We start from the raw sequence: 23568 nt of genomic DNA, 5'->3' as shown, positions 1-23568 counted from the left end.
AGTTTCAACTACCTGTTAAGAAGGGAGTTGCGAGTTAGGGAATGGAGGATTCCAACTAGTTCAACTTGATCTCGTGTAGCAATTTTGTCAAAAATTGGTAACAATATGTACAAATACTTTCTAAACCTAACAAAATATCAAAAGTCCAAAAACCTTCAAAAATGTATGTAATTTTCCGGTAATGAATATGAGAATATTGATTTGCTTAATACATCTGCTCATGTCCTGAGGAAAGATGTATAAAACTCTAGTCATTAATTAGTGAAAATAGTTCCATTTATAAAATAATTTTTGGTTTGTTATGTGTTTAGTATATATATTGCATTTGTTTAGTATATAGATATATATAGTATAGTATTTTTCTGTATATATACTACACTGGTTGTATGCATCTGCTGTTGATAAATAAGTAAGTTGGTTAACTCATGCTGAACCGGTTGGGTCACTTATTGGCTCCATCTTGACATGTGAGTAGTTCACCAAATACGTAAAAGTGGATTGGTTCAGCATGCTTCGCCATCACCACTATGAAGTATGAACAAACTGTAAACGTAAAGTGAAAAACCTTTAGTTTACAGTAGTTCAGGTCCGATTTGGTCGTTTTAAAGGCGACAGATTGCAAAAAAATCGCAGACTGACCGACAAAGCTTCCATACTGAATTTTGAAATGTAAAACATTTACCAGAGGATTGGGGAACGTTATTTATCTCCATTAATTGACCATTTAAACGAAAGACTGGGGTTGAAAATAAAAGTAAACAAGACAGAGTTTATGTTCATACGTTATAACAGTAGGAAAAGCTTTCCCGAGTTACCTTTAATTTTTTTTTTTTTTAACAAACGGATTTTTATATTTACCATCACATGCTATTTACCATTGTTCCAGTTTTTCTATCATTGCAAAGTTGCATTTCTTGTTGTTGTATAATAAAAGTATTTATTACATATTTTAAAAAAAGTTCCCGTTTACAGTGAGTTGAGAGAACCCGCGCAAGCCTTTCAAATCTTTGAGCTTTTCATACTTCATTTGAGATATTGTAAGTCCAATTTGAAATTTTATCCAAATACCCCTTTACATTAATTTTCCGCCATTTTTAATTATATTCTATGGCTGTTTAAAGCACAGGGGATATTAGAATAAAAGAAATAATTTGAAATGATAACTCGGTATTATCATGACTACCTTGACCGTCGAAAGAGATTATTGTCCTCAAATTCTTTCACCCAAACTTAAAAAAACCACCCAAAAAATGAGTTTTTATGCCAAAAACAGTTATTGGTTTTTTTAAAAATTGTTTTGTATATCCTGGAGAAAATGAGTTTGTATTGAGTTTTATCAAAATGAACGGCACAATCGGTTGCAAGCTGGAACCCGCCAGAACAAGCAGGAACAGAATCACTGAATCAGTCTTTGGCCAACGGTCTTCGGTTTTGGGCTTTTAGCAAGTTTTGTTGAATTAAGTTTATTATTTACCCTATTTTTAAGGTAATTTTGTCTTTTTATCGTTTATTAATTGCCATTTAACTCCCGCTCGTGGTTTAACCTGTATACACTGAATTTACAATCCTGATTATAACACTGATTCTACTAACGACTGTTTTAATAAAAAAGCTTGTTTGACGAGCTGCCACTTGTTGAACATTTCTTGGCATTGTGAAAGATTTTGATACACCACGTATGATTTTTAAGTTCTATCTTACAATACAGTTGTCCAAAAGTTCAACATTTCAAGTATAGGGAAGCCTAACTGTGATCCTTTTGGAATGAACCATCGGTCGATATTTCGTGAAAAACCCTGTTGTACAACACACACAAACCGATTTGACAATTTCTTATTTTAACACACTTATTCTACTAACGATTGTTTTAATAAAAAAGCTTGTTTGACGAGCAAACTGTCACTTGTTGAACCTTTGTTGGCATTGTGTGAGGTCGTGGCCCATCATGTATGATTTTTAAGTTCTATCTTACAATACAGTTGTCCAAAAGTTCAAAATTTCAAGTATAGGGAAGCCTAACTGTGATTCTTTTGGATTGAACCATCGGGCGAATCGGTTGATCTTTCTTGAAGAACCCTGTTGTACAACACACACAAATCGATTTGACAATTTCTTATTTTAATAAAAGAGCGAGTTTTATGGACAATCTGCCACTTGTTGAACATTTGTTGGCATTGTGTGAGGTCGTGGCCCATCATGTATGATTTTTAAGTTCTATCTTACAATATAGTTGTCCAAAATTTCAAGTATATCAGGGCATATGAAATTAGCCGATAATTTGTTATTTTCTCTCTCTAATAGTATGGACAATATGATTTAAATTGCGTTTTATTTCTTCTTGCAATTGGCTCTAGTTTTAACAAAAAATTTATTATTGATCGTAGGTTGTACAAATGAAAATGAGGCAGGTGTTGAGATTTATGTTCGAATGTATAGAGATGTACTTTGATTTTTTATGGCATTTCGATTAATTTTTAAAATCTATGGATTCAGTATCAGAAGTTAAACTTGTGGAAACCTATTGTGAACCTGATTCTTCATGATCTAATTAGCTCAAAGTGGACCCTATTAAATGTGAATCATTCTTTATTACCTTTCATACTAAATTCTTGTTTGAAATGATATACTGAAAAAAAAATCTATTTTTTCATTATATCATTATCCCGTGTTATTTGCAATTTATTTAATATAATTTCTATCAAATTATGCATAATTTTTTCTGTCCATTTTTCTTTTTATTCTTGTATAAATTTTGTTTGCGACGGAGTATTTATCGTTGATCTTTGTGTGTAACTTTTTTTATTTTTTCCCATCGTTAATTAATTATTTTATAATTGGCAGTAAATCATAACACTCCGACTAGTGAATGGTCAGACGCTCTGCTACCAATATTTGTAATGTTAGGGTAAAATTAAATAAAATAAATTCCACTAATACCCCTTTTTCAAACAAGTATATAAGTAACATAGCTTCTGTATATAAGTCAAATATACCTAGTTAATTTTTAAAAAAAGTTTACTTGTTTATAAATAAAATTAAAAAAAAAAAGAAAATAAATGAATAGGTACCTCTGGCCAAAACTGAGCTCATACAAAATTATTAGAACATATAAATTGTAGAAGTATGCACAAATGGAAATTTTACTATAGTCATCTCGTCTGCGCAGACTCACACGGCAAATCTTTTTCTTTCTTTTACTTTCGCAGATCAAAAGCCGACTCTTCACCATTTCTCCCAGAGCCTCCTCCTTTCCCACTCCTGCTTGCATTGTACTATGGGGATATCTCAGCAGTAGGGGTTTGGCGAACAATTCGAAATTTCACCGTTATACACATTTCTCAAAACATAAAACCATTATTAAAGATAGCCAGATGCTGAAATACATCTGACAGACCAAAAGAGCAAAAATATGAAGGCCAAAATTTCAAAAGATCTCGTTTTTTTTTTCTCCCCGCGTGTGCCTCTAGATCTCTCACAGATCTCTGAGATCTCTGTTTTTTTTTTTTTTTGGAGCTGTGTTAGTTTTAGCTCTGTGGGGGAGCACCTGTGTTCTGAGAAATATTTTTGTAATAAAAGATTGACATTTTCTGAGCAATCTGCCTCTTGTTGTTCATTTTTTATTTGCTTTTTTGTGTTTTGATCAACCTGCTTGTTTGTTGTTACTACCTCATATGATTTTAAAGTTATATTAGGATTCAGACGTCTCGCATAAAGTTGAAACAATCTTTATTATTTAGTTTGGTTGGATCACTTTTGGCTGGCCAGTATTGATTGGCTGTATGTTTTGTCTGTTTTTATGTTATTTATAGTTTATGTGATGATAAAGTCAAGGAAGTTATGCTGCTGTTCCAGTTTCCACAATCGATGTTGTTATTTTTTTATGCATATAGTAATCATTATTAGAATTATTGTGATCATGACATACAAGCAATGAGCCAGAAAAATGAAAATAGCTAGCCTTAATCTATCAAAAACATCAAGCATTAAATAAAAAAATAAATAAAAAATGAACACAGCCAGACCCTGAAATACATCAGACAGGTGAAAAATAGAAAAGATTATACGTCAATCTCACAGCAAACCTTCAAGAAGGAATCTAACAATTTTTTACTTCAATAAAAACAGTTGTGGTTAGAGAAATTTTTCCTTAATAAAAAGACGAAATTTTTTTGAACAATGTGCAACATGAACATTTATTGACTGTGATTGTTTCTTGAAGCCCATAGTACCCTGTAAGTTGGTCGTTACCCATTCATTTTAGTTTGCCTTATTCTTGCATTTTTAGTCCTTCTGTTGTGTGTTTGTGTTAATGTATTTTACAATTTAATTAATTACACTTGCTTGAGGGAAAGCTCAAGAAGTAAAAGCCAACGACAATGTCTTATAGGGCAAACAGAGGAAAAATTATTTTGATCTGACTTAGAAATAGATATTGTAGAATCACCAAGTGTTATTTGATAGCACATGAACTGCGCCCTATATGCAGTGTGCAACGAAAGGGTTACAACAAAACCTATTTTGACAACCTGCCAAATGTTCCATAAGCTTAGAAATGCCCCTAAAGAGCTTCCATTACGCAGTCCCTTCATTTGTTTATGGACATGAAGAACGTCATAAGCCTACCCAACTGACTCAATCCCAAATTTATGATGGCACTCAGCTTGATGAACTGCGACAACCATACCACACTAAATCTGTCGTCTATTGGGAGCTATTCACCTTTCGTATTTCTACGCTCTCCAGGTTTTTTGAAAACGTTTCTTTGTTCGCCATTGGGTGGGTGAGTCATCAGACGGTACAAACCATCCTTTACAAAAAGTTAAAGTATGCATGTAAAAAAGTAGAAAGTAATAAGTCAGTCATGCCAAAGCCAGATGAAAATATAAATTATGTTGAAAACAGTAGGCTTTGGGTCACACGATGCCAAGTGAGTGAGACTTATCAAAGTTCACACAGATCACTCAATGAATAACACCAAAGGTGCGAGCCCCTCTAACGCCGCTGTCCCAGAACCATAGGACATGAATGAATATACATCCATTCATCTGTTGAAGATTTCACTGACCTAATGGATATTGTCACTCAAATTGATCAGATGTGGGACCATCGGCAAGCAGCTGACAAATGCTTCAATATTTGAAGCTGATTGTTTTGTAATCGGCATTTAATCCTTGCAATATTCAAAATTTGGAATTTCGACTCCAAGCCAGCAAAACTTGGAAGGATTGCACAAACACAGTATAGCTCAGTGGCTTCAAGCTAAGTAAACTCAAACAATAACACCATGCTTAATATTGTGAAAGATCTAATTTGTTGGAAGTGGTGAGGAGCCGTCAGGAATGAATTATTTTAGATATAAACTTTTTTCATCCCTCCCCCCAAGTTTCGATTTCTATTCGGGTCATAGAATAGAATAAAATAGAATGCTTTTTATTTCTTTTCCTCAAAAAACAACATACAAATATGAACTGTACAAAAAGGATATACACATTTGAGATATCATCTGTTTCTGAAAGTTGGCACGCATAATATGTATATAATATACATATATACAGCATTGAATCCTATATTAAATCAGCTACAGAGAAAATAAAATACAATAAACAAGCATACATATATAAACAATTTCTTAAAATGTAACAAATAAATTAGTTTATTATATGTCCATAACCCATGTATAACACATAACAACTATTAATAAATATATAAATTGTATATAGTATTCAATTTAACCTTCACAAAATAAATAGACTTTGAATACCATTAACAATACCCATACACAACATTAACAAGTTATAGGTTCAAACAACACGAAAATAAACAAAAATAATAAATAACCAGATGAATGAATAAATAGTTAAATATATTAATTTAATAATTAAATTCTTGTTTCCATTGATTTCTATATTTTAATGCGTATGTTACATAATTGTATAGTTGCTGCCAATTTCGTTCATTTAAATTTTCGAGAAATATATTCCAATTTAATTGAAATGCATGTAAAAAAGTTATTCTGTAGTTCCTCAGAATTGGGCAGATATATATAAAATGACAGACAGTATCATCTGCTAACATATTGCAGAGAGAACACATTTCTCGGCCAAAAAAAAACAAAACTGAAAAAGTTGTTAATCTTATAGCAACAAAATTATGCCCAGGCTCTCGCCTCCATTTATCCATACTTGGGACATTATTAAATTCATAATTTCTCTGAATAATCAGTCCTCGGAAAATCTCATTATAATTAGTGGTGTTTTTGCCTCAAAATCAAAGTAAGTTGTTTTGGAAGAAAAGTTATAAAAATATATGATCAGAGAGATACTTCTATATTGTTTCAATAACAAAAATATATATGACAGAACGTATTTTTGCGTCCTAAAAATAAAATAAATAAAGCATAAACTTTTGCTTTCAAGCAAATAAATAACAATAATGGGACATGAAAATGGTAACAATACTCTTTCCTTAAAAGCAAATTTAAAATAATCAACTTTGATTGTAAAAAATAATAAGCTAAAACTAAAAAATGAAAAAAAAAAATAGGTCACATGATGGAAATGAGTTTCATATATCAAATAAAATTAAAATTTATTCAAATCTAGATTGCTGTTACATATATATAACAGTTTTCCTTCTCACTGACAAGGCTAGACTGAACTATCTCCTTGCTCTTCTGCCTCTAACATGGATGGCGAGCCTGGGCATACTTTTGTTGTTTTAATCTAAAACACTTCATTCCGACCGCTCCTTAATACTTCAACAAATTATTGAACAACAGTTGCTAAAAGAACACACATTGTAAAGATGTCAGTCTGAGCCAGTTTCTAAGACAATTCTGTCTTGATAAAACAGCGTTGGCGACAAAAGCCCGGTGAACATGAAAGTCAGAGATTGCCGTTTATCTCTTTGTCTTATCAATTGCTCCTGCCAAATTCAGCAAACTTGACAAAACTATTATTACTCATATTTGAATATTAGCCAAAATAAATATTATGTGCCATTCGGTGTCTGCTTTATGTTCTAATAAACTTTAGTACTCAATGCTTCGTTTTCATTTCAATACAATATGCTAAAACCGACTCGCTAACATAAATGTGTGCCACAATACAGCCCCACACAATTTTATAATTGAGAATAATATGCAAAAAGCATTGTACTGTGGTTTGACTCATCCACAACAGAATTCAAAACCAGTTGGATATTAAACATTCCTGTATGACAGGAATTACTTTTTTTTTTTTACTAAATTTTTTTTAAATATTTAGATGGATTCAGTAAAGGTTGCTGTACAATCAGGCCACTTGTAAAATCAGAAACTGAAAATGGCTGTTGCTCTTGCATTGAGAGGACTCTCAGGTAAATATTTTTACACGGATAATTCAGAAATTGTATATTAATGCGTAGTAAATCCAAATTAGATCTCAATCGGAAAAGCTAGTCAGATGTGCACGTTTAATTATGTCTTCGATGAGTTCGAGGGACAAAGCAAGGTCTACAATTGCGCAGTGAAGCATCTTATTGAAAATCTATTTAAAGGTATTTACTTTTTTTTAAATATTTTTAATATCCAGCTGATAACTAGGTTCTAATGGATATTTGATTTATTAGGTTATAATTTGACTATCCTCGCTTATGGTCAAACAGGTTCTGGCAAACCATACACTATGGGTACAAATTATTCCGGAGACCTCGAGCTGGGCGTAATTCCTAGAGCGGTTTATGATATATTTGATACAATTGAAACAAAGACTGATTATTCTTATAGAGTGGCTTGCTCATTTTTAGAAGTAAGTAGACGGATAATATTCAAGTCGCCTGGATTTTTCAGCTGTTTTGTCTCTAAGATTTGCTGACTAACAAACCGTGTGAGCAAAGTGTGATCGATATGCGGGAGCAGCATAACGGCGTTTGCATTCCCGGTCTGACTGAAGTAGAGGTCCATTCGCCCACCGAAGAACTCGGTGTCATTGAAGGTGTTTCTCAAAATGAGGTCAATGATCTCAAAAAGCAAGTTGAATCTCTTTGCAGGTTGAAATGGACGAGCTGCTTAACCAGGTTAACAACGCTGCAGTAAATTCGGCGAACAATGCTAGCAAGTAAGAAATTTGTCGATTAAAATTATTCATACGATTTCAGGCTTATTTGAACTTTGACTTTATATGTGTTGATAATTTTATAGAGTTGCAGAACAGAGAAGGAAAAGGCTCCATGAACTTGAGCAACAGAAGACAACACTTCTTAAAAAGATTGCAGAACAAGAAAAGATAATTAAAATGAAGCAGAATTCTGATGAAAAAATGAAAGCTTTACAGGCTGATATCATGGTAAAATATTAATTTTCAAGTTGTAACATTCGATAAGCTCATTTACCTAATTTTCCTTCAATTTGCTTGTAGTCGATGATACGACTCTAGGTAAAACTGATACAGCAGATGAAGGGTGAAAATGAATAATTCAGAATGTGGAAGATAGAAAAAGTTGGGAAATGTGCTTGCTTCGTTCTCAGAACGTTAAACGGCAGAACCAGCTGAAAAAGATGGAACAACAGCACTTGCTACAGCAGAAGCGTAAGCTCGAAGCTGCCACAGCTGCCAACAAGAGAATCATGGTTGTCCTGGAAAGGCAGAAGCAGGCCAAGATGAGAAGGCAGAAAAGGCCCTGCCTCTGAGAGGATAAAAGAAAAGATGCAGGAGGAGCTCGAGTCGGAGAGGTCGCTCGATTCTCTAATCCAAGATCGAGCCTCTCTTACAAAAGAAATAACCATAGTCAAAGTACAAAAAANCTACACGACACTCGTTTTTAAAAAAAGATTTATTTATTATATATCACTAAAGTTTACAATTAATTTTACATAAAAATGAATAACTTATAAAGTAAGTATTAGGACGAGGTCGTGATTAAGATGCGGTTCAACTCCGAGTCTGAGATCGAGTCAAATTAAGTGTCAAGTCTCAAGTGTCCAAAAATGGTGGTAGAGGGTCTAATATAGCCTCTGTAGAGTTGCTGAGTCTGCAGGATCTATTATGATGACAGAAGCAGCCGGTGCGGATGTAACTCCTCCACCCATAGTTCGGAAATTTCCCTGGAAATTCTTGAATTTGGCGGATTTCTTCCTCGGGTGGCTCAGTGAAGTCTGCCGTCATCTTCTTGAATCGTGTCCAAGTCATGGTGGTGATTAAAGTCACTGCGATGATCAACATTATGATGATTGCCAGATTGCTGGAACTCATTGCAGTTAAAAAAACGTTGTTGTTATGATCCACGATGACGTTGGATGGTGTGTTTTGCAGATTGAATTCCTGAAGATGTACTTTGAACTTTGACATCTGAGAGACGTGGAAATTTAAATCAACCTTTGCCAAGATGTTTGGCTGCCCAGAGGATCTAGACTCGTGGTTCAGGTGTTTTCCTCGATATATTATTTGACTGTTGTTTGGATTAATGAGGAAGACTCCTTGTAGTAGTTTATCCTCGGCGATGTCCTGGTTGATGATTTTTAAGCGTTCTCCTGTGGGGAAAGTTGCCAGGTACTGGTTGATTTGTGGTATCCACTCCAAGTGGTTGGCAGAGATGTCCAGTGTTGTGTAGCGACAAAGTTCTGTACTGCCACTTTCTAGCAGGTTCAATTCACATTGAGCGTTTGTGTAAGTTATTAAATCAGGAGAGCAAAAGTGTACGTATGCAATTTTTTGTGTACTCTTTAGTGTAATTATTTGTGTTTTCTCAAGACCAGATTGTGGTTTGAGTAAGTATTTAACATTTGGAAGTATAGTTACAAAGCTTTCTCCGTATTTGGCAACTACGGGTACATTTCATACAGTCGGAAGTTTACATCTTCTACAATAGGTATTTCTAATAAATATACAATTTCTGTAGGTTTGATAATACAATTGACTTTGATAATTTCCTCATAGTTTATGTTTTGTGGGTGAACTTCGAAAGGTAATCTATTTCCATAGTAAGGCGAAATTTTATTTATTTCATAGAATAGTTCGGATGGGGAAATTATGCTGGGGTGTAATGTTTTTAATTTACAAAACGCTATAGAATTTTCTATATCCTGTAATGTGTTTAATATAATGTGATATAGAATTTGCATTTGATTTAAGATATTATGTTGTCTGTTTAAATCCATGTAATGGTCAATGTTCTCGTGTAGTTTTAATATCTTCTTAGCAATCTCGTGATTATTCTGGTTTATAGTTTGTACTGTTTTGTTGTATTCTTTTATGATTTCTGATTTTAGTGAGTATATAATTTTATGAGTTTTTTTATGAGTGAGTTTATAATTTCTCTCTTAAATCTATCTTTAATAATATTCCCTTGTGGGTTGATAAATTCTAATTTATCTCTTATAATTTCTCTAGTGTGGTTAATTATTTTACAGTAGCTAGTTAGAGTGGCCCCATCGGTTAACGTACTAGTCCCGCATATTACTTTTCCTTGTTGGTACAACAGTGTCGAGCGATAGTTTTTGTCAAGGACTTGTAGTTGATTTAAAAAGTGGTTTAGTTTAAAAAAATGTATTAAAACGTGGTGGGACATCTGTACTTTTGCAGTGCCTAAGTCTATAGGGATGAGTCCTGTGCATGTTGTGATATCCGTTATTATTGCTCCTGATGTGACTGCTAAGAGCATCTGTCCTGGAACAGATTCGTTTGTTAGTTACTCGTTGTCCTAGGTCATTTTATATTTTCTAAATGAATTTTGTCTGTGTTGTGTCTTTATTTTTGCGGTTTTTAATTCTTTGTTAACAGTATCTATCTATTCCGGTTTATAACGGTCTTTGGTTTTGCTCTGTTTTTGTGTGTTTCACACGTAAACGTCTTTGGGAATTTCAGGGAGGGTTTCCCTGTTTTCGTTCCGTTTGTTAATATGTTTCTCTTTGTTGATTTGGCTTAATTCTCTAATTCTCTCATATAGTAATTTAGTTCGTTCTCTGTGGTTTGCTATGTAGTCGTTAGTTAATTGCTCGTCTATATTTATATCTAGTGGGGAGTCTCTATTTATATGGCCACTGTGGATTTCAAGTGGTGTGTGTTTTGTGGCAGAATGTGTCGTGTTGTTGTAAGCGAATATGGCGTAATTCATTTTGTCTTCTATATTCTGATCGTTGAATTCATCTCTATTTTTGAGTAATCGTATGTGTTCTACGATTGTGGAGTGTAGTCGTTCTATCATCCCATTTGATCGTGGATGTTGTATGCTGGTAAAATGTGTGTTGATTTTGTAGACCTTAAATAATTCTTTGACAAGTTAGTTATTGAATTCCACACCATTATCGGTAACGATTTTCTTCGGTATGCCGTAATGTGTGAAATGCTTGATTAATTTGTGTGTTATTTCGACGGCCTGTGAAGTTTATAAGCTTGAGCAAGACGTGAGAAAGCGTCTATGGTCGTGAGAAATTTGTTTCCGTCCACTGTAAAAGTGTCGATGTGGATTATTTCGTTAGGGGGTGTGGGGGGTGACATTCAGTTCAAGGTTAAGGGGTGTTCTGTCGTATTTTGTCTTTAAACACAACTCGCATTTATTGATATAATTTCAAATATGGATTTTTATGTTTGGCCAATAATATTTGTTTTTTATTTGGTTATATGTTTCGTCTATTCCTCTATGATTTGTCTTTCTGATGTGATAACTTTCAATTATTTCCAACATCTCGTTTTGTTCAATTACATCGTACGTTAACTAGTTTTGTACAGTAACGGAATAGTATTAACCCTGATTCCTTTAAGTATTGTTTCATAATACGGCAAAAGTCTTCGTAAAAATTCGTTTAGAAATAAATTCCAAATTTTACTTTTGGTACGATAAATTCTTTGATAAAGTTTACGAAGTCTGTGGCGAAGTTGTTTTTTGAAATTTCTACTACTAACCTTGTTTTGTTCTCGAATAGTTTTATTATTTTGACCTTTTTGAGTTGGAAGTTTACAAGTGATATTATGATTTGGTTTTTACAATAATTTATTGGACCTTCAATGATTGATTGGTACCTCAATTTCTATGTTGCTTTGGTAGTTTGAATGTACTGTCTGTTCGTCAGTTTCCTCTTCGATCATTTCTATGTCACTATCATCTGGTGGGTTTGCTACTATTGAAGTCATATCTATGTCCGGATTTGTGTTGGTCAGCTCTGCAATAATTTCGTTTATTTGTTCGTTTGGCGAGTTTGCGTTTCTGTCTTCTAACACTTATGTCAAGATTTCATCTAAGTCTAGAGTTTGTGAACGTGAAATCTCGGGTTTGAGAGAGTTTCCTTCGTTTATGTGTATTTCTAGTCTAGATAGAGGGTCTGCGTTAGAATTCAATTGTCTTTTTTGTATTTAATTTCGAAATTATATTCTTCTAGTTTTAGTCTCCATCTCAGTAGTTTTGATGTAGGGTCTTTCAGTGAGAAAAGCCACTGTAATAGTTTATGGTCGGATAGAATAGGAAATTTTTTTCTATATAGGTAGGGTCTGAAGTATTTTACTGCCCATACAATAGCGAGTAGTTCTCGTTCTATTGTGGATAAATTTGTTTCGGTGTCTGAAAATGTTCTGCTGGCATATGCTACAGGTAAGTCTGACCCGTCGAAGTCTTGGCTCAGCACAGCGCCAATGGCGATGTTGCTAGCGTCAGTGGTCAAATGGAACGTTTTGGTAAAGTCTGGGTATTTTAGGATAGGTTCGTTGATTAGTAAATTTTTGCATATATTAAATGTTTCCAGGTAATCCTGGTCGTGCATGTCTATTTTTGCACCTTTTTTTAAACATTTTGTTAATGGTTTCGTCAAGTGTGTGAAGTTCGGGATGAATTTTCTGTAATACCCTAGTAGACCGAGAAATCCTTTTATTTGTTTGGTCATTTTGGGGAGGGGGTAGTTTTTTTATTGCACTTATCTTGTCGGGGTTAGGTTTGACTCCTTCATCTGACACAATATGTCCTAGATAGGCGACTTGGTATTTTAGGAATTCGGTTTTGTCTAGTTGGACTTTGAAATTTGTATCCTGTAACCGTTGGAAGACTTGTCGTAGTCTGTCTATATGTTCCTGTAAGCTTGTGCTGAATACAATTATGTCGTCTAAGTATACTATGCATATCCTGTTGTTTAGTCCACGTAATATGTGGTCCAACGTTCTTTGGAATGTTCCTCGGGGCGTTTTTTAGTCCGAAAGGCATTCGTAGGAATTCGTATAGTCCACTTTCTGTTGCAAATGCTGTCTTTTGTATACTGTTTTCGTCCATTTCAATTTGGTGAAAACCCGATGCAAGGTCAATTGTCGTAAAATAATTACATCGGCCTAACTTGTCGAGTAGGTCTGTTATGTTTGGTATCGGATATTTGTCTTCGACAGTTTTTTTATTGAGCTTGCGGTAATCAATGACTAGGCGCCACTTTTTTCGTCCAGGGGCGTCAAGTTTTTTTGGGACGACCCAAACCGGGGCTGAGTATGGGGAAAATGACGATCTTATTATATTTTGTTTTAACATTTTTTCGATTTGGTTGTTTTAGGTAGGTTTTAGAGTAGACGGGTATTTCATCTGTGGTTCAGATTTTGCGCCTAATCTAATTTGTGAATGTTAATTTGTCTCCGTCTAAGTAAAAAATGTCAGAAAATTCTTTTACTAAGTTTGTTATGTCATTTTTTTTCTTCGACATTTAAGTGTTCTGTTCGAATTTTATTGGAGTCAAATTTTTCTTTGTTTTGGGTCATCAAATTGAAATTGTTAGTCCCTGTTTGTATAATGAAGTCATTAATGTCTTCAACCGTAATCGGGTGCTCTAACATTATTTCCATATCCTTTTCTGTATCGTTTTTTACCACACAAAGAGCTGTGCTATTTTTTATATTTATCAAACCCTCAGGGATTAGATTCTAATTCATTTATTTTGATATTTCTCAATAATGATTGTCCAAGACATTTTTTATTTTAATGGGGATGATTTTTTCGGACTTTGCCTCTATTAGCAATCTGGTTTGTGTGATGTTCTGGGTCGAATCGGATTGTTCGTCCCTAGAATCATCTACTAGCAATTCGGTTTGTGTGATGTTGTTCGGGGTCGAATTGGATTGTTTGTGCCTAAAGTCGGCATCATCCGAAGTTTTAATATAAGCAATTGGGGAGTCTTTCCCCTGTATCTTTATTTTATTTTTGGAAAGATCAATTTTTGCTTTTAGAATTTTAATATTGTCTGTCCCTAGTAATAGGGCAAACTTTGGGTGAAAATTAAACAAAAAGAATTCAAGGTCTGATTTTTCAGCGATTGAGAGATCGTTTGAATTCAGAAGTGTACTGTATTTTTCCCTCGAAGAGACATGAGTGGTGATCACTTCAAATGGCTTATCTTTTATTTTAGTGTTGAAATGTTTTTTTGCTATTTCTGGATTTATGAACGGTCTCGTACTTGCAGTGTCGATTAGGATTTTAAAATTCGTCTTTTTGTCGACTATATACAGAAGTTCGTCGTTCTTATCGCATTCAATGTTCATTATGTGAAATATTCTTGTGAAGTTTGGCCTGCTTCTAAAAAAGAGTTCTGATCGGGGTTTGACTGTTTCCCCGTGTGTTGGCCAAAATTGGGATTTTGGGAATTGTTCCTCGTTGATATGCTCATTGGTGTTACTGGGGGTAGTGATGGCTTTTTGTTATATTGCAAAGGTTGTCTGTTTTGGTGTGATTGTTGGTTTTGATTGTAAAGTTGGCGGTTTTGGAAAAAATGTTCACGGTTTTGATAGTTTTGAGGGAAAGGTTGACAATTTTGAGGGAAAGGTGGGCGATTTTGGTGATTGAATTTGTTTGGTGTTATTGTTGCTTGGTTAGTTTTTAAGTATTGAAAGTCATTTCGTAATAATATCTCAATGTCCATCAATGTTTGTGTGTTTCTGGTGGCCAAATTATTTCGCCAGGGATCTCTGAGACCAGATATTACATGTAAAACTATTAGTTTTTCATTGTAATCTCCGGCGTTATTTTCCGTGTAAAGTTTGGATTTGTAAGTTCTGAACTTTTCTATTATTTCTTTAACATAGTATAATGGATCTTTTGTGCATTTCGAGTTTAATATTTCAAATAATAAACTATGAGAATTTTGAATGGTTGAAAATTTTATTAGAAATTTTTTTAATGTATTCCAATCTGCAAAATCTGAATCTTGGAGGATTTCTGCCGCTCTTCCGATTAATTTTCCTAAACAAACTATGCCATTCAAAAAGCTATCTTTGATGATGTTGAGAAAGTGAAACACGTCTGACAGCGAGAAAGTAGACAAAAAGAATTTCAGCCAAACTAATTTTTTTTTATAACCTGGAACAAAAATATTTGTGTGCCATATTGCCACCTATGCCCCCTTTTTCAGGGATTTACAACTCCCCAAACTACACGTAATAGTTTGCCTCATACCAAATGATAATTATATATATAAAAAAATGTTTGAGTTTTTGTTATTGTTCTCATTTAGTTAAAATCTCACTTAAAATCCAGGTAAGTTATGAATTTTTATGTAGAACACAGGACGTAGGGAAAAAAAACCCTTAGAACTTGATCTAGTACTTTAAAAAAAAACTTTCAATAAAATTGATGATCACATGCCCATATCCTCCCCTTTTTTTTGTGTATAAAAATATAAATAAACACTGGGAGGAAGTGGCCGAGATGAGGGGAAAATACGATAAGGACGAGGTTTGTATTTTTTTTAATCATACGATTTCAATACTTCAGAAGAACTTGTTTTGCTTCCTTTTTGATCAATAAAGAGGACAGGAAAACAGTTGGCACTGGATGTTTGAATGAGTCAAAGCCGCCACGGGAAAATTTCCATTGAGCCTCATGCACCCGGAGACCAAGTTGATTGTGACAGTCCAAGGAGGAACCGTGATAATTGAGTTGCTCACAAGCTTATAAAGACGGCCATAAATATTACCTGACAGAAATAAAAGTGAAATACGAAGTATTTGATGCTGCCCTCATAGTGTTTACCTGCCAAATATAAGTCTAAAACCAATGTACAATTAAAAGACAAGACCTTTAGGTTATTATATAAACTTGATAATCTTCAACTATAAAATATTCAAAAAGAATAATTAGACAAACAATAGAACGTGCAATTGCAACAAATATGGGGGGGGGGCTAAAAGTCTTGGTTTTTTCCGGAATGTAAATAAAAATTTTTTGTTTCAAAAGAAACTATTTAACAATAGCCATATGGGGCTCTATAAATACAAAAATATCTATAAAAAGTGGCCATCGCTTTTCGCCCTTATGCTCACGCTAAAGGTTCCTTAACCTAGAAAAAAAAAGTTGAAACTTGATTTTGTAAGACAAATGGGCTTTTAGTCATACCTCGGTTTTTTTGTTGGCCTGACTTCTAAATTTGACTTATCCTGCAAAACAGAGAACAAATTTTAATAAATTCAGAACTGATGAGCAAAGAGACAGTGGTGTCTGCCTAGTATAAATTGAAACTACACCCTGTTCAGATTAACTGCAATAATGCTAGTAGTAAAACAGTATTTATTTTAATCCATACATGGCAGGCAGCGGGTGTCTATATTATTTTCTCCACATCTTTATGTATTCAACTTTGAATCAGTGTTAAGTTAATTTTAGCATGAAACCAGCTGTTAAATGGTGTGCCATTCAGATTTTTTTGCTTTTGAAAGGTAAGATGTGATTATTTTAAAATTTAATATAATTACAGAATTAATTGATGGATAGGCTATTAAACACTAAACCATTTTTGTCATTTTCAGGGTTTTGTAAAGAAAAAAAAAGTTTAACAATTTATTAATTTATTATAACAATAAATGATGGTAAATATAGAAAAATGTATTTCTATTTTTCAGGGTTTTTTAAAATTAGTTTTTGCTAATGGTTGAAAACGGAGTCATATATAAAGGAAGAGTTGTAAAATGAAGAAGATAAAAAATTGTTATTTGGAGCATATTGCAAGTCGCTGAAATTGTACTAAAAGTTAGGCTTTCTCCTTCCAGATGTTATTTGCAAATATTTTATTTATTTTTTTATCATTTTTAATAAAGACTATGACCTCAGGGTCATTTCTGCCTTGAGTCTATTAAAAGAATGGGGTAGAGTGGGGATAACAGTGTCTGCTGACCTCAGGACCAAGCCAAGGAGAGTGAAACCACATCCGTACTCTCGCACTTAAAGCAGGACTAAAGTGAGGAAGGGTCGGGGTCCAGGCACCAGTGACACCTCCAAGCTCATTGGGTTGTTAACCCAGAGTCAGACCAATCCCGCCCCCTGCAGGGCCAATACCTGCAGTCATCACAAAGTAAGGAGCCGCCACCAGTGTTAATCTGCCCCATCCTTCGTAAGGTTACGATTGGTTAATGGGAGCTACATAATGAAGAAGGAAATAAATTGAATTGTTGAATTAAGCTTGTTTTTGACAGGGACAATTCTTTTTATTCCTGGCTGGATGGCCCTGGCATATGGAGAATATTCTACCATCCCAACCAAAGGGTCATTTCGACCTCTTGGTAGCCTATTTCCTACTCCCCTACCTTCAATGTCGAGGGGACGAAAAAGGAAAATCCTTTGTGTAAATTACAGCAAAATGGACGGTGAGAAAATGAGAATATACTTCCACCGTCTACGTTGTAGCAATGGGTGACAGAAAAATTGAACTGTTACTGTTTATAATAATTTTTTACAAAAATATTTCGAATACCTAAGTTATTATATTTATTTTAAATATACTTTCAGTCTTACTGCCTCAAATAATAACAAAACAATGAATTCGAAGTTGCTGCATTAAAAAAAAAAAAAAAAAAAAAAAAAATTAGAAGCAAAATAATTGTAATAATTAAAAATCCAAAATGGTTTTATGAAAATTTGAAACTAAGCAGTTGTATGGGTTGCACCAAATTTGGCTATCGCCTGTAGCAGCAGATCTCATAACAGACCCACCCAAAAATGCTAATTTAGACAAAAGATAAAGTGAAAAAATTATTGTGTTTTACAATTATTTATTTAACAGGTTATTTAACAATAAAATAAAAGCTGCCCCAGAGGGTTGACAACTCTCAGCCTTCTAAATAAATAAAGTAAAAAAACAATATTGTGTTTTACAATTATTTATTTAATAAAATAAAAAAATAAAAGCTGCCCCAGAAGGTTGACAACCCTCAGCCTTGTCGCATTCAAAATGTTATGGGGGGTTAACCCTTTGGTGTCTTTTTTTTTTTTTTTTGTTTTTTAATATATTAAACTAGATTATTGATTATTTTGTGTATTCTTTGGTATAAATGATCTGCGGTTTTGAGTCTTAGAATTATTTTGAGTATCATTTGGTGTAAAAGGATTTACAAGTTTAAGCCCGATTTAAAAATTCAATACATAGATCAGAATCGAGTCTACAAATGGATAAATCCCAGTATAACTTGAACCCTGCTATCTGATGGAAAGGGCTCCATATTGTCAATACTGTATGGCTTCAACGAAATGATGCGACACAAAAAGTGTGCACAAAATGTTGAAAATCAAAAATAAACAACAAGTGAAAAGTGATGTTTTCTGTTCCTTTTTATCGGCTTCTGTTCAATATGTGTGTGGTGATTAGTGACTGTTAATCGATATTGATTTAGAAATCGTGAGATGCAGTCTGGTGTGATGTAGGTTTCAGAAAAACATTTTCTTTATTGTGCCAACGTTTCGATCTTTATTGAGATCATCTTCAAGGCCTGGATTTACCAACATTGTTTACTATAACAATTACATTTTGGATGTGGAAAAGTGAATTTATACAATGCAAAATATATTTTTTATATATTCAAAGTATTTCTACTCACTCAAAGTGTCTTCTGTGTAATTGTGCCAACAGAGGAAGAAAAAGTCGTAACACGATCGAAATGCATTAGCACAATAACAAATCACTTAGAACACCTCACTACAAATAGATCTAGTCCCCTTGCTTTTAGACTAAAGCTCAAAGAAACAGTGTGCTGTTCAAGTTATTTTTAGCGCTAGTGAATAGAAAATTTAGAAAACATAGCACTGTTATTTGCCGTTTTGAGTCACACTCACATTACCTGTGTAGAATTGAAGACTCAGCTCCTCACAGGAGGAAGCAATAGCGGGATATGTCTCTACCCATCCTGAAAGGGTTAACTTGCTACATTTTTATCAAAACACCCCATATCAATGAAATATTAGCAATAAGACAGGCTTTCACTGTATACTCTTAGAATATCTTTTGAGTATTTTATTAGTAATAAACAAAATTTAATGAAAATGTGACAAATTTATATTTTTGTCAATTAATAATCGTCTACGGTCCACAGCTAACGGATGCCACAACGTAATTTCAAATGTGGTTTTGAGTTCAATGTAGCAGACAAAAAAATTCCCTTCACGCAGAATGAAATTTTTGGACGGAAACTTCTTTGACAAATTTAGTCTCAAGTCTCCTTTTCAGCATCATCAGTGACAAGTCTGTTAAACCAATCTCCTCGTGAGAGGAAGCCGGTCAGAGCTTTAAAAACGTTGCAACGATTTTTTTTTAAATAAATTAAAAATAATTTTCCAATTTTTTTGTCTACATGCAGTTTTTCAATCATGCACATGCAATAATTGATCTTAGAAAGAGTACCTTCCATGTAGTGGAGTTTGGATTTGTTTGCGTCAAAAAGTTTTCAAAAGATTCCATATGCGTAGATGGCTAAAAAACAAAAAATTTGATATTTTTCAATCATTGAACAATCCTAATATAATAATAATAATAATAAAAAGCAAACTGCCTTATGTATTTATTACAACTAAACAAAAGAAGAAACACTATATTTAAAATTTAATTTAATTATGTTAAAACTATATCTACAAATCTCTATTTCTAATATCCATTTATTAATTGCTTTTGATTCGGAGAAAATGATATTTTTTTAAAATAATATACACGTACAGGTTTGCGCACAATGGGTGCTTTCTTCAAGGTGTCTACTTCTTCCTCGATTTCCTGGACTCTGTTCCTGAGCATCCCGATTTTCTCGAGCTCTTCATACTTGATATTCTTGTATAGAACCATCTCTTCAGACTCGTTCAGATTCAGCTCATGAATGCGCTTCAACAATTAGTAGACCTACAAGAAAGAAAAAATGTTAAAACATTTTTTTTTAATATGTAGAAATTTTTGACTTACTTTTTCCTCACATTCTTTTTCCAAATTTTCCAATTCCACTTTGTGATTGGCAGCCATTATTTCCATCTTGTGAGAGTAGAAATCAAGCTGGTTGACATATTCATATTGCTGTTCCTATTAGAAAAAAAAAATTAATATTAAAAAAAGAAAGAAAAGGATAATAAAATGTGAAAAGCTGCTACAAGACCTTGAGGTCTGATATGGACTGTGTAGTATTTAAGATAAAAGAAAACTTAAATGTCAGAGTTCAAGGTTGAACAGGTACGAAATGGCAAACTTCCATCGCCCATTGATTGCAGGATATCCCAGTTCCCTTTAGGCCGATCTTCTAAAGAAAAAAAAAAGAAGAAAAATAATAGTAACAATAATATGACAAGTTAAAATAAAAGTATTAACAATATAATACCTTAATGGATATCAAGAAGCTTTTGCTGAAGGTCAGCAATTTCAGTACTCCTGTTGGCGATGCCTTCTTCAATTTGCTTCATGCCCCTTGCTAGTTTTTCTTTTTCTTCCTGCCTTCTCATCTTGGCCTGCTTCTGCCTTTCCAGGACAGCCATGATTCTCTTGTTGGCAGCTGCGGCAGCTTCGAGCTTACGCTTCAGCACGTTCTGCTGTAGTGAATGTGTTGTTCCATCTTTTTCATTTGGTTCTGCTGTTTAACGTTCTGGGAACGAAGCATGCACATTTCCCGATCTTTTTCTACCTTCAACGTTCTGAACTTTTCATTTTCACTCTTCATCTGCTGTATCAGTTTTACCTTGAGTTGCTTCATCGACTACAAGCGAATTGAAGGAAAATTAGGTAAATGAGCTTATCGAATGTTACAACTTGAAAATTAATATTTTACCATGATATCAGCTTGTAAAGCTTTCATTTTTTCATCAGAATTCTGCTTCATTTTAATTATATTTTCTTGTTCTGCAATCTTTTTAAGAAGTGTTGTCTTCTGTTGCTCAAGTTCATGGAGCCTTTTCCTTCTCTGTTCAGCAACTCTATAAATTATCAACACATATAAAGTCAAACTTCAAATAAGCCTGAAATCATATGAATAATTTTAGTCGACAAATTTCTTACTTGCTAGCATTGTTCGCCGAATTTACTGCTGCGTTGTTGATCTAGCAAAGCAGCTCGTCCTTTTCAGCCTGCAAGGATTAGACTTGCTTTTTGAGATCATCGACTTCCTTTTGAGAAACACCCTCAATGACACCACGTCCATTTGCATTTTCGGACAATTTTGCCATTAGCTCTTCTTTCCAGACAAGTTTCTTTGTGATTTGCTGAGTGAAAAAAAATTTGTTGAACTAAGAGCCGTTTAAAAATTATTTTAAATAAATAAGTGTAGAGATGAGTGACCGTTAATCGATATCTGAATAACTTAAATAAATAAATTCACTTACATAAATTTCATCGTATTTTCTGTCAGCTTTTCATGGCTGAGCATCTCCTTATCGCACTGGAGTCTCTGCGTGTAAGGAAAAAGTAAAAAAAAAAAGTGAAGGTATAAATAAAATAAAAACAGGACTTTAGGAAAAAGTTGACGTCTTTCATGCAATCAGCAAGGATTTTTGAGGAAACATGCAGGGTTCTTAGGAGTTCTTCGGGGACTGAATATACTTAAAAAAAACCAAGGACTTCTACCTGAACTTCTAGAATTTTGGTTTTGTTGTCTTGCAGAATCTTGTTCTTGTCGATATGGCCTGAGTCCGCGTTGATCGATTCAGACAGGTGGGTTAATTCGGAGAACTTCTCTTTCATAGTCTCTTCTAATTTTTCTGCCTGTAAATTTTATTTTTACTTTTTAAGCAAATTAATAGAAGATTTGGGAGTATTTTTTTATCTCATCAAAATAAAATTACTTCTTGAAGCCGGCTAAGGGCTTCAGTGGGCAAATGGACCTCTACTTCAGCCAGACCGGGAATGCAAACGCCGTTATGCTGCTCCCGCATATCGATCACACTTTGCTCACGCGGTTTGTTAGTCAGCAAATCATAGAGACTTTCATTATACAACTAGGCAAATAAAATATTTTTTACATCATAAAAATAAAACAGCTGAAAAATCCAGGCGACTTGAATATTATCAGTCTACTTACTTCTAAAAATGAGCAAGTCACTCTATACGAATAATCAGTCTTTGTTCCAATTGTATCAAATATATCATAAACCGCTCTACGAATTACGCCCAGCTCGAGGTCTCCGGAATAATTTGTACCCATAGTGTATGTTTTGCCAGAACCTGTTTGACCGTATGTGAGGATAGTCAAATTATAACCTAATAAATCAAATATACATTAGAACCTAGTTAACAGCTGGATATTAAAAATATTTTTAAAAAAGTAAATACCTTTGAATAGATTTTCAATAAGATGCTTCACTGCGCAATTGTAGGCCTTGCTTTGTCCCTCGAACTCATCGAGGACATAATTAAACGTGAACATCTGACTAGCTTTTCCGATTGAGATCTAATTTTGATTTACTACGCATTAATATACAATTTCTGAATTATCAGATTAAAAATATTTACCTGAGAGTCCTCTCAATGTAAGAGCGACAGCCACTTTCAGTTTCCGATTTTACAAGTGACCTAATTCGTACAGCAACCTTTACTGAATCCATCTAAATATTTAAAAACATTTTTTAGTAAAAAAAAAAAAAAAAAGTAATTCCTGTCATACAGGAATGTTTAATATCCAACTGGTTTTGAATTCTGTTGTGGATGAGTCAAACCACTGTACAATGCTTTTTGCATATTATTCTCAATTATAAAATTGTGTGGGGCTGTATTGTGGCACACATTTATGTTAGCGAGTCAGTTTTAGCATACTGTATTGAAATGAAAACGAAGCATTGGGTACTAAAGTTTATTATAACATAAAGCAGACACCGAATGGCACATAATATTTATTTTGGCTAATATTCAAATATGAGTAATAATAGTTTTGTCAAGTTTGCTGAATTTGGTAGGAGCAATTGATAAGACGAAGAGATAAACGGCAATCTCTGACTTTCATGTTCACCGGGCTTTTGTCGCCAATGCTGTTTTATCAAGACAGAATTGTCTTAGAAACATGGCTTTGGCGATGATGGGCTTCAAGAAACAATCACAGTCAATAAATGTTCATGTTGCACATTGCTCAAAAAATTTTCCTCTTTTTATTAAGGAAAAATTTCTCTAACCACAACTGTTTTTATTGAAGTAAAAAATTGTTAGATTCCTTCTTGAAGGTTTGCGGCGAGATTGACATATAATCTTTTCTATTTTTCACTGTCTGATGTAATTCAGGATCTGGCAGTGTTAATTTTTTAATTTAATGCTTGATGTTTTTGATAGATTAAGTCTAGCTATTTTCATTTTTCTTTTGGCTCATTGCTTGTATGTCATGATCACAATAATTCTAATGATTACTATGTGCATAAAAAAAT

General features: G+C 33.8%; 1 pseudogene; it reads right to left on the bottom strand.

Moving 5' to 3' along the window:
• Positions 1 to 7609: 7609 nt before the first annotated feature.
• On the bottom strand, positions 7610 to 22604 carry LOC106666437 (annotated as a pseudogene).
• Between the last annotated feature and the right edge of the window lie 964 nt (positions 22605 to 23568).

Source organism: Cimex lectularius, unplaced genomic scaffold, assembly GCF_000648675.2.
Source record: "Cimex lectularius strain Harlan isolate CLEC.00 unplaced genomic scaffold, Clec_2.1 scaffold90, whole genome shotgun sequence".
In the NCBI taxonomy this organism is placed as follows: Eukaryota; Metazoa; Arthropoda; class Insecta; order Hemiptera; family Cimicidae; genus Cimex; species Cimex lectularius.
This window is presented reverse-complemented; position numbering and strand designations above follow the sequence as displayed.